Consider the following 11,516-nt stretch of genomic DNA (forward strand, 5'->3'; position numbering starts at 1 on the left):
GAAGAAATAGGAAGATATGTACTTTTGTTTTGAGTCCTATAGTTTGAGTTGTTGTTATGTGCTATCGATTTGGATGCAACTCATAGTGACCCTGTATAAGAAGGCTGTAATTCTATACAGGAGCAAAAAGACTTATTTTCATTCCCCCGGAGAAGCTGGTGGACTCGACCTACTAATGGTATAGCTGGCAGTCCAATGTTTATTGTATAGAGGCAGCATTTAAAAATAAATCAAAGATAAACACTGTGGATAAAGAACCTTGAATTGTTCTACATTAGCATAGTAATACAGGTTTAAACATGATGCATTATCAGAAATAAAAGTTGTTAAATATTTGAAAACTTAGAAGTGTGTTTTGCTGAATTACATAGAACCAAATAATGATGATGGCAGCCTATACCCAATAAAGGTGATAGTTGAGGACTAGGGTATGTGCTAGATCAAACCATGGCATTTTCAATAGCATATGCATGTGAAGGTTGGACAATGAATAAGGAAGACCATAGAAGAATATATGCATTTGAGCTATGGTGTTTGAGAAGATTATTAAAGGTTCCATGGACTGCCTGAAGAAACTAAACTGTGTTTGTAGAAGTGCAACCAGAATTATCCTTACAAGACAGGATGGCAAAATTCATCACTGGTACTATGGAAATAACCAGAAGGGACCAGTCCCTGGAGAAGGACATTATGCTTAAAAAAGTGGACAGTCATAAAAACAGAGGAAGACCCCCAATGTGATGGATTAGCACAGTGACAGTAGAAATGGCCAAAAGCAAAACAATGGTTGTGAGGATGGCACAAGACTGTAAAGTATTTCACTCTGTTGTGTTCACTGTTCACTCTAAGTCTGAACTGCCTTGGCACCTAAGTACAGCAACAAACCCACAAACTCAGAATGTGACCTTATTTGAAGAAAAAGTCTTGGCAGTTGAAATTATTTAAATGAGGTTTTACTGGATTAACGTAGACCTAATTCAATCATTGATGTCCTCTAAATATACAGCAATTTGTACACAGAGACTAACAGAATAAAGTAATGTGATTACATGTGAAGAGGTTGGAGTAATAAATCTACAATTCAGGGAATGCCAAGCATTGCCTATATTCACTACAAGGAGAAGCTAAGAAGGATTCTACTTGAGAGGCTTCAGAGAGAGTACGACACTGTCAATATTTTGACATTTAAGAGAATAAATTTCTATTTTTAATGCCACATAGATTTTGACAATATATCTCAGAATCCATTAGAAACTAATAAAGATTTTGACACTATGAAGTGAGGTTGTATTGTAAAAAAAACAAAACAAAACAAAAACCAAAAAAAAAAAAACCACCTAACTATGTTGAAGTAGCTTTGGATACTGAACAGAGGCTGGTAGGACTTTAAGATATTTTATAGTAAAAAACCTACATCACCTTGAAGACACAGTTGGTAGAAATATGGCGAGTTTTCTAGTGAAGATTTAGAAGGAAGTGAAGAGAGCAAAAAAAGAAAGATTAGATTGTCTTTGATAAAGCACACGTCATCATAAATAGAATGTTGGCACGATTGTTTATTTATAGATCCTTCTCAAAAGACCTTAGAAGAAAATGATGACGTTTTAAGCACTAGTCTGGAAGAAAGGCAATATTTTTTGTATAGTATCAGAAACGTGACTGTGTTCTACTTTTGGGAAGAAAGTAGAACTTGCAAGAGATAAACTTGAATGCCTAGCTGAGATATTCAAAGACAGGAAAGTCTGGTTTCCCTATGAGGCTTATAGTACAATGCCTGAAGAAAGATAAACTGAGGAAGAATCCGCTAGTCTTTGGAAATTTTTCAACCTATTGAGATAATGCACTCTCTAAATTGTTACTGATGTTGTTAAGTGCCTTCAAGATGGTTCTGACACTTATAGCAAGGAGGGGAGTGATTAACTTTTCAGTCTAGGAGCGGAGGTCCCTAGGACCATCAAGGGAGAAGAGCAGAGAGAGGAACCCTACCCAGAGAAGCAGTGATGCCTGAAATGGAGCCAGAGATGATGACGTGGAGCGATGGAGCAGTTGGAGACTGTAGATCCAGAGAGGGAGAGCGACTGTGTGCTGAAGACCTAGGGAGTACCGGGGAAGGATTGCATGGAGGGGATTATAACCATGGCAATGAGATGATATACGATAGAATGAATGTAAAACTAATGTTCTCCCATGTAAACTATCACATAATTCACAATAAAACATTAAAAAAAAAAAAAAAAGATGGTTCTGACTCATAGGTACCTTGTATAGGGTTCCCATGCAGTGCTTGTTGAAATTGAACTGCCCTCCTTGTAAGTGAAACCAACCACACAGTCCACTGCATTACCAAACAGTGTCACACAAGACTAAATAGAGCCTATCAAATATGGTTGTAATAAATCATTCAGTTTTATTTTAATGAAAATGACAACCAAGGTATCGCCATTAAGTAATACTTAGACTCACAGTCATAGCTCCACCCATTCACACACAGGTAAAATACACTCATGTGCATTAACAGGCATACATGGAAACATAAAGGAATAATAATTATGACTAAGATAATGCTATTAATTAAATAACATCATTACTAAACCTATTTGCTTTCTTTCTTTTCTTTTTTTTTAAAGTTTTTATTGTGAATTGAGTGATAGTTTACATAAGAGAACATCAGTTTTACACTCATCATTTCACTGCAATGATTAAGCTCTTTCATGCATCATCATTTAACAGTACTTGCTTATATTCCCTGTGGTTGGTTTTTTTTAGAGGGGGTGGTGGATGTACACAAAAACACTCAGGAATATATAATCATTTCAATAACCAAAGGGCACATTCTGAAAGCCTGTCTCCTGGTCACCAACACCTGGCTGCTAGCACACAGATGTTCTTTTTCCATGCATCTAGCAGCCTCAGCTGCTCTATTTCTACCTGCCATCACCTCTGTCTCCATCTCCAGTGTTGCTGCTTGCCTTGATAGAGTCCCACAATCTGCTCATGCTCTTATCCCTTTATGGTCATAAGGTCCTCTGATCCTGGACTGTAAGATTAACCACTCCTCTCTTTTTGTTACAAAACGTCTACCTTTACAGTTGTGACAGTCACAATTAGTCAAGATAACAATTATTCTCTATTGAATCTTATCCTCACCTCTTATCACCAGACGTATCTAGACAAGATGTATGCTACTTAGTTGGGATTCTACCTTCTGCCACACACTCTGAAACTAAACTCCCTCTTGAAAATTTGTAAGCCAGTCACTTCATGCCTATATAGACCCTGGTTTTAGGTAGCCAATATCTAAGTTGCCTATCAATCCTGTATACAAAGGTGATAAGATTGATCCTTGATGTGAAGACTGCTTCCCTCTCAGTTGTTATTTTGAGCTACTACATCCATAGATATAGGTCAAGTACATCAAATCGTGTCAATTTACACTTGTTTTCTCTATAAGCTTTTCCTTTATGAAACTATTTTCTTGATGATTAACATTTATTGGAAGTGAATATGGCCTAAAGAGCTATTAATGCTTTGCTTATGTCTACTCTATATCACATTGGATAGTGTATGAGACTGGTGTAACTCTGCAGTTAATAGATGGAGGACATCTTTATCCTCATTGCTCTTTCTGTGAAATGAAGATTGGGCCTTTGGTGAACAGTTTATTAAGGAAATGGTCAATCAAACAGCAATCACTGAAAATCTTGACTGTACTCATGACATTATCAACTTCAGAGTGAATATTACTTACTTAATGTCTACATTATTTTGAGGCAGGTACATCGTCAATGCTTCCATTGCCAAAAAATGAATTATATAGCATGGATCTACTGATATAAACAAAATGGAATTGATTTAGTCATTTTTGTTGTTGTTATTCTTAAGTAGCATCGAATCAGTTCTGACCCATAGTGACACTGTTATAAGGTTTCTGAGGGGGTGCTGGTGAGTTTGAACCACAAACCTTTGAGTTCAAACTGACTTTGTAATCCAGCACCCACTGTGCCACATAAGGGCTCAATAAATGAGGACCATGCAAATGTAGAAGTTAGTTTAAAAATTAACTGAGATGACTTCATGGTCCCATAGTGACACTGTATAAGGTTTCTGAGGGGGTGCTGGTGAGTTTGAACCACAAACCTTTGAGTTCAAACTGACTTTGTAATCCAGCACCCACTGTGCCACATAAGGGCTCAATAAATGAGGACCATGCAAATGTAGAAGTTAGTTTAAAAATTAACTGAGATGACTTCATGGTCCTAGAAGGAGAATGTTGTTGTTGGTATGTGCTGTGTAGTCGGTTCTGACTCATAGTGACCCTGTACAGCATTTCTGAGGCTGTAAATCTTTACCAGAGCAGAAAGTCTCACCTTTCTCCCATAGAAGAGCTGGTAGTTTTGAACTGCTGACCGTGAGATTAGCAGCAGGATTTGTAACCACTATGCTACCATAGAGAGGGCTTAAGCTCACCCACATAATGATCTAAGGAACTAAGCAGCTATGACTCTAAAGGTAGAATGTTTAAGGAAGTTTATTGCATAATTTTGTCTTTTCTCCTAAAACTAGAATGTATGAGTAAGTTTATTACCTTATTGTGTCTTTTTCCAAAGAGTTCTATCCTGATGTTAAAATAGATTACGTGTAGATCCAAATGTAACTTAATGTGCCTATTCTCACTGTTTATGATGGACAGGACAGTCTTGAGAGTTTATTCTCCCTCTCCTTCAGACTGCTGGCTTTCTGTTAATAAAGCTTTGGATGTATCTCTCCCAGTCTCTCTGATTGACTACAGTGACAGGTGCTAAGACAGTGTTTCAATTTGACAACAAATTTATCATAAAAACACAAATATGCATTGGATTCTGCAGAAGTCCAACTCTCGCAGGGTCGTGGGACATGAGAGGAGATGTGGAGTCGGTGGAAATGAAAGCAATTGAGAGCCTCTGTTTAGTTGACTGATAGGGCTCTCTGTCTCTGTCTTTCTGCTTCTTCTTCTGGCCCAGCTCAGCAAGTCTTTTTTATACTTATAACTACACAGTAAATACTGAATTGCTGCTTTGATATTTCCTTGAATTATTACACAGTTTATCACAACAATTCTACACCTGGTCATTAGACAACCTCAACAAAAATAAATCTGTGATGTTCAAACTTTCTTTCATCTCTTTCCCAGTATGTGATAAGTTTTTTCTTCTTGTTTCCACTAAAAGATTAAGTCAAACTTTACACAAATCATTTCTACTTATCAGACCCCTGATTACATTTTCTTAGTAACATTGTTTCTATTAATCATCAATGCTTGCACTACCTTATTATTTCCACTAACTAATTATCAATCTTCTATCCACATAATGTACTACTATTTTCATAGTAAAAAGTATTACTAACATCTACTTATTTATTTTTCTAAAGTATTCATTAAATTGCTTAATAACAATGTTTTGAAGCTGTGTGGCATAAAGCCCAACCTGGCTAATTGCTGCAGGAAATGTAGATTATCAAGTTAAAACTACCCATCACTTAAGTTCATTATTTTCTGCTTATTTACACAGGTGCTTGTAGGTAGGGATTTGTGAATTCTGGATGATGACTGTGGTGAGGTCTATAGGGGTAGGTCAGCTTGACTTTAATTTGTTATCTGCTTTTGTGGTCTCACAAATGCAGTTACTTTGAACTTAGGTTTTCTGTGAAAGGGAGTAATTTATACAATTCTCTTTGAATTCAGGCTACTGAAGTTGAGATAATTGTTTTTTTCCCAAGGTTTGTAGAGCTCACAGTAAATGCTGTGAATATGGCAATATTATATATTTTTACAAGTGAATTCAGAATTAACTTGAAGGTAAGCTAGAGACCAACTTTTTGAGAGTCATCTGCTGTGCATGATTTATCTCTTCCCGCTGGGATCATGTCAAACAGCAGAAGTTGAGCTGCTTCCTGCAGGATTCTAATGAATTTGGTTTTATTATTTTTATTTTAGTTTTGGCACTGGGGTGGCAAGTACCTAAAAACTCTGACTAATCCAAAATTAGCTAATATAAATTTGAAACAAAAATTATATATGCTAATATGTGTTGCCTCTCAAATTTATTTTGCATAAATTTTTTCAATGCCAGTGCTACATAGAACATTATGTGAAATATTGTGTACATTCACTGGTACCTTAGCTTAAACAACAAACTGCATGTTATTTGTTATTATGTGCTTTGTAGCATGTTATAAATCCAGGCCTCAATTACTCAATCATTCAATAATTCCCACTTACTGTTTCTGTGCCATAATTTTATGTTGTAGGAAAAAGTTGCTTCCTAATCCCCTAAGCACCACTGAATAGAAATAATCTTTGTACTTTTATTGGATGCTTAAGAACCATGTATAGGCTATTGAGCCTGTGGTTTCCCCAGCTCCTAGCTGACAATGTTGCAGAACTTATCATGCAGATTTCAATTTAAAGAGGGGTTTATTCTGTGAACTAGATTTAAATATGTCGCAAAGCATAGAATAACATGCTATGTATTTTTTAATTACATCATACCATTCATTATTAAGGTGTCACATTACATTTCTCATTCAGACCATATAGCAAGCATTTATTATTTTGCTGTTATAAGTGCTATGGAGTTGGTTTAACTCATAGTGACCCTCTACAACATTCCTGAAGAGTAGTTGTTGGATTTGAATTGTGGTTCAGAGTCCAGTGCTGATCCTATAGTGCCATACCTGGAGTTCTAAATATCAGTTTCTAAAAAAAAACGTAATTTATTATTTTAGAAAGTTGTATTTAGGGTATTGCATTACATTGCTCCAGAATATTTTAGTCAAATGTACAGAAACTGATTACCAGATTTAAAATACATCTGGTACCACTTAAGACAGAAGATATCAAAACAGATAAGCCAATAAATATAGGACATTAACAGATTTTGAGAAAAATTCTGAGGAATTCGTACAATGAAACGGCTTTAGTGACAAACCACTTTGTAAATTGATAATTATAATAACCTGAATACCAGACAACAGCCTTGATTGGTATCATTACTGAGAGAAAATAAACTGGGAAAACAAGGAAGAAGTAGATGAGCTCAAAAAGGAATTAGTTTGTTTGCTAGCAGACTTCAGAGGATAGAAAAAAAGGCTATCAGGCACTTTCAGAATTGTTGCATCTGTTTTTTAATTGTTTTATATCTATCATTGAAGATCTTAGGAACCTCTAGGAGATTACTTAGAACAATAAAATAGGCTAATATGTACTTTGACTTTTATTCAAAGGACAAAATACAAGAAATGCAACATACCAGCAGAGCAAGATGAGGGTTTTGTTTCCAGTTTTTGTTTTTATTCTTTCATTAGGTATTATCACTGCAACCTATATAACCAATCAGAAGCTATCATTCCCAGATTCTCCCATTATATCTCCAGTATGAGGAAAGGAAGCTGTGATGATGCATTCAGATTTCAAGGTGAATTAGAATCTTGGTAACTCAAAAAGAGTCATTTACATACTTTCCAAAATGCCATAGAGAATACACGTATTAGCAAGATTTATTGTAATCATGGAAGCATAAAACTTTGCTTTCCCTTCAGGTATTGACATTTAGTTAAAAACAATGTTGACAGTTTAAACCCACCAGCTGCTCCTTGGAAAATGTATATAGGCTTGCTATGAATCAGAACAGACTGGTAGTGGTGGTGGTATGCTGTGGAGTCAGTTTCAACTCATAATGACTCTGCATAGGGTTTCAGAGGCTGTTACTTTTTATGAAAGCAGAAAAAGTCTCACCTTTCTCCCATCAAATGGCTGGTAGTTTTGAACTGCTGACCTTGAGGTTAGCAGCCCAACTCATAACTGCTAAACTACCAGAGCAGCAATACTTATCTCCCATACCAAAAGCAGGTAGCACATTAGATCTCATGAGTTATACTTGATGGCATGGTCACACCTGGAAGTCCATTATCAGATTTGCATATGAAATGAAACATAACGTTAGAAAAAGAAAATTGGTCTTTGTAGAAGAAAAAAAGTTTTTGTTAAACTTTTGTTGACAAATGACAAAAACTAGTTAAAACTCAGTTTTGTGCCAGAGATCAAGTCAAAGATGTGGCTATTGCTGAGCCCTCTGTTTCAGTTAATGGAATTCAATATGAGCTATAATTAGACACACTGAATCAGGGAAAGAAAGACATTTGTATCTCTTCTAGCATATGTAGTCACACCTTGTGAAAGAGGCATTTCATAAACATTGGTGTGCATTGTATTTGGTTCAAGGAACAGACTACAATTATACAGAAAGCTAAGTGTAAACGAGTTACAGAGTCAAAAGACACTGTGACTGAATTAAAACAATCTTTGTGTCCCTAACCTTCTGTAAACAGAAAGAGACTGAGAAAGTCCTAAAGCCAGCAATGAGGAAATATTTTATAAGAACTTGGTTAAATATCCAGATGGAAATTAATCCAAATGAAAGCATTCACTAATGCATGGAGCTAATATTTATTGAATAAAATGGCTTCAAAAGCTATTCAAAGTGAAGATACTTGTGTCCTAATTGAGTAGTCTTTCCGTAATGCTGTTGGTTAATATGCTGGAGTGCAAAGTCTGTTTAAGCCACAAGGTCAGCAATTCAAACTCATTAATCACTCCTCAGAAACCCTGTAGAGGATTGCTATTGTCCTGTCCTGTGCAGTCATCACAATCACTGTTATACTTGAGCTACTGCGTCTGTGCCAATATATCCCATTGGAGGTCTCACTTTTTTGGTGTCTCTATATTTTATCAAACATGATGTCCTTCTCAAGAAACTGGTCCTTTCTGATAATATGTCTGAAATGTGAGAGAGGAAGTTTGGATCTCTTGGCTTCTAAAGAGCATTTTGGTTGTACATCTTCCGATACAGATTTGGTGTTTTGTTTTGTTTTCTATTTTGGCAGTCCATGGTACTTTTAATATTCTCCTCCGACACCATAACTCAAATACACCAATTCTTCTTTGGTCTTCTTATTCATTGCCCAACTTTCAAATACACATTGTTGTTGTTGTTGTTAAGTGCCGTCAAGTCAGATCTGACCAATAGCGACCCTATACAGCTTTTTCGAAGAGTGACTGGTGAGCTTGATCCGCCGACCTTGCAGTTCAAACAGCTTTGAAGTCTGGAGCATTAACCCACAGCGCCACACTAGGACTTCAAATACACATTAGGTTATTGAAAATACCATGGCTTTGGTCAGGCACACATTAGTTCTCAAACTGAAAATTTTGTTCTTGAACACTTTAAAGTGTTGTTATGCAACAGATTTACTTAATGTAATATAGTGTTTGATTTCTTAACTGCTGCTTCCGTAAGTGTTGATGGTGGATTCAACCAAAAAGAAGTCTTTGACAACTTCAATTTTTCTTCATTTATCAGTATGTTATTTATTTCTCCTGTGATGAAGATTGTTGTTTTCTTTATATTGAGGTGTGGCCCAAACTAAACACTCATGTCTTAGATCTTCACCATTAAGTATTTTAAGTTCTTTCACTTTCAAAAAGCGAAGCTGTATCATCTGCACATCAAAGGTTGTTAATGAGCCATCCTCCAATCCTGAAGCCATATTCATCTTCATATAATCCAGAATCTCTAATTATTTGCTCAGCAAACAGATTGAATAAGTATATAAAAGAATACAACCCTTTTACTTTTTCATACTTATTAAATCCTTTCTTTATTTTATACCATTCAATGTCCCCTGACTGCCCCTTGGTCTGTGCACAGGTTCCTTAGGGGCACAATCATGAGTTCCAGAATACTTATTCTCTCCTATTGTCCATAGCTTGTCATGATCTGCATAGTTAAAAGCCTTTGCATAAGAAATAAAGAGCAGGTAAACACCTTTCTGGTATTCTCTGTTTTAAGCTAAGATGCATCTGATGTCAGTAATTACTTCCTTGTTCCATTTCATCATCTGAATCCACTTGAAACTATGGAAGTTCCCTCTCAATGTAGTCTTGCAATTATTTTTTAATTACCTTTAGCAAAATTTTACTTGAATGATGTTAGTGATATTGTTCAGTGGTTTCCAAAATTCTGTTGGGATACGTGTCTTTGTAATCAGATGAAATACAGATATCTTCTATTCTGTTGGCCAAATGTCTTGGCATAATTGAGTGGGTGCCTCCAGTGCCTCATGTGGTTCTTGAAAGATTTCCATTTGCATCCCATCGATTCCCAGAGCCATGCTTTTTTGCCAACATTAAGTTGACATTGGGTTTCTTCAAGTACCATTGGATCTTGATCCTGTGTTATCTTTTAAAATGGTTGAAGATCCAGCATTTCATTTTGGTAGTGTGACTCTGTACAATGCTTCCATTTTCATTGTTGATTTTGGCATCATTCAATATTTTCCCAAAGAAAGGGAAAAACACTCAACATTTCTCAAGCTGAAAAAATACACACAAAATCTCAAGTTTCATCTTGTAATACTGAATTACACAAAGTGGAGTTAAGCATAATGACATGAATGAAGTAAACATTTCTGGGCCTACATTTGCTGATGGGGCATATCTCAAAATGAAGACAAACAATTGTAAATATTCATTAACATTAAGAATATGGTTTGTACTATATATATTAAAATTTGAAGTTACTAAGAATGAAATAGAATGTTTAAAGGTCAGTATGCTAGGCAAGAGTGACCTGAAATAGTCTGGTATCAGTTATTTTGAATCTGATAATCATATGATTTTCTATGCTAGGAATTGCAAAATGAAGAAGAATGGTGTTGAATTCATCATAAAAATGAATATTACACTTTCTATCAGGAAGTATAATGCTTTCTGTGATAGGACAATATCCACACACCTACTAAGAAATGAGTTAATACTAAGGGGCTCTGGTAGCGTAGTGGTTACGAATCAGGCTGTGAACCTTAAGATAAGCATTTTGAAACTAACAGCTGTTCCATGGGAGAAAGACTAGGCTTTGTGCTCCTGTAAAAATTTACAGCCTTGGAAATCCTGTACAGGGAAGCTATAAGTTGGAACCAACTCCACAGCACATAACAACCACTATTATTCAAACTTAAGAACCAACCATAAAAGCCAGTGCTGAAGAAATTGAAGAAATCTATCATTATTTTCATAATGAAATTGGTCATGCATACATTCAATATGCATTGATAATTACTGGTGACTGGAATGCAAAGGTTGGAAATAAAGAGAAAAATCAATAATTGTAAAATATGGCTTGATGATAGAGATGTTGCTGGAGAATGAATGCATGATAGAATTTTGCAAGACCAATGATTTATTTCATTGCAAAAACTATTTTAAACAACATAAATGGTGAGTGTACACATGGAACTCATCTGGTACAATGGAAAAAAATCAAATTGACTACAAATTTTGGAAGAAATTATGGAAAGTCTGCACATCATCAGCGAAAATAAGGTCAACAGTAGACTTTGGAGCCATCCATCAATTGCTCATATGCAAGTTCTGGCTAAAACTGAAGAAAATAAAATCAAGTTAATTAGAGCCAAAATAT

This window comes from Chrysochloris asiatica, unplaced genomic scaffold (genome assembly GCF_000296735.1).
Source record: "Chrysochloris asiatica unplaced genomic scaffold, ChrAsi1.0 scaffold00352, whole genome shotgun sequence".
Taxonomy (NCBI): domain Eukaryota; kingdom Metazoa; phylum Chordata; class Mammalia; order Afrosoricida; family Chrysochloridae; genus Chrysochloris; species Chrysochloris asiatica.